Here is a 978-nt window from a genome sequence, read left to right on the forward strand (position 1 = left end):
CTTATTATTATTTTACAGTAATTTTAGTTCAAAGTAATTCAGAGAGTGCTGTCAGGGAACATATTAACTATCAGAAAGGAGCGGTCAACTGGCAATTATCCCACTTTAAAGTCCAGAAAGAGTAATTTATCATTTTTTTTAAAATATAACTCCATCCAAAATACTTTGAAACATATGCTGTTGGGTAAATATCATGGTATGCTAACTATTTAAAAAATAAATTGGGTTGCACCAGCTGACCTCAAAACCTTTTTTCTGAAGATTAGTATCTATAAGTTGCTGCACATTCAGGACACAGATGTTGCAACACAGATTGCTCATTGTCATTCATTAACTAAAATACACACACACTTTCTGTTTTATGTTAGTGAGCTTATTTTTTTAAACATTACCTGTGAAGCAATTTAAACACACGTGGCTTCAGCCTGTACAAATACAACTGACTTGACTTTAGTAAAATACATAAAACTAATGTTACAGACAGCTTAAAGCAAAGAGATATAGGTGTGTTTTGTGCAGATTATTTTCGATACCTATTGTTTAATGTTAATTTTCAACATTTTTAAACTTGTGCTAGCACTGTCTCTTTGCCTAATATTGACATGCTTCCAGTTTTCAAGCTTTTAGTGCCTTTTCATGCTTTATTACATGAAATGGATGGTGTTACGGAGAAATATTTTCATGTATGGTTAAAATGTCCTTTTATACTTCTATATTTTTTGTATTGCAGGGATAAAGGAAAGTGGAATCAGCCATTCCACAACTTGTTGTTGCCAAAAGGTAGGTGTGTGTGTGTGTGTGTGTGTGTGTAACACAGTTTCATACAGGAGAAACCTTCTTGGCCCTGGGTGTGATAACATAGTGTTCTCTGCAATAAGAAAGAGACTTTATCGTGTCGGTTAACGCTGATATCAGCATGACAATAAAACATCCCTGATAACAACTGAGGTAAGGTGTTTTCTCACACTGGGCACTCTG

Source organism: Neolamprologus multifasciatus, chromosome 23 (assembly GCF_963576455.1).
Source record: "Neolamprologus multifasciatus chromosome 23, fNeoMul1.2, whole genome shotgun sequence".
In the NCBI taxonomy this organism is placed as follows: Eukaryota; Metazoa; Chordata; class Actinopteri; order Cichliformes; family Cichlidae; genus Neolamprologus; species Neolamprologus multifasciatus.